Genomic DNA, 555 nt, shown 5'->3' with positions numbered 1-555 from the left:
AGGTTATAGTCTAGGTCAAAGCATTACTAATAACCTAATTCCCTATAACCATTGGCTCTGATACCAACTCTTCTGTCACACCCCGACCACGTAAAACATCAAACCGTGGCGGAAACGTCGGGGAGTGTTGTAACAGAATTATTGTTTCACAACCATGGCATACAAAGTTATATTTTTATTGAATTAAACAAACGAGTTACATTGTCTTAAAATAACTGAAACAAAGAGTACATAACAAGTTTTAACTAGTCTAGTTCCATTTTATCGTCACTAAGGCCCAAGTCCACTCTAGCATGTCACGAACGTCGTATGCATTAGCTCCTGAAACACATGTGAAAATAGGTACGTCAGCATAAAAATGCCTGTGAGATACATAGGTTTTGTGAAAATAGGATTCATGACTTAAGTTTAAGAAAATGTTTAAGAGAAGTTAGTCATGAACCTTGTAAATTGTTTTGTTTTGTAAATCGTTTAAAAAGTGATAAAATCAGATGATATGTATAAGTAAAAGAATAATGTATAGTTAAATAAATAACCAAGTAAAATAAGTTGTAA

Source organism: Helianthus annuus, chromosome 5 (assembly GCF_002127325.2).
Source record: "Helianthus annuus cultivar XRQ/B chromosome 5, HanXRQr2.0-SUNRISE, whole genome shotgun sequence".
In the NCBI taxonomy this organism is placed as follows: domain Eukaryota; kingdom Viridiplantae; phylum Streptophyta; class Magnoliopsida; order Asterales; family Asteraceae; genus Helianthus; species Helianthus annuus.
Note: the sequence above shows the minus strand (reverse complement) of the source record.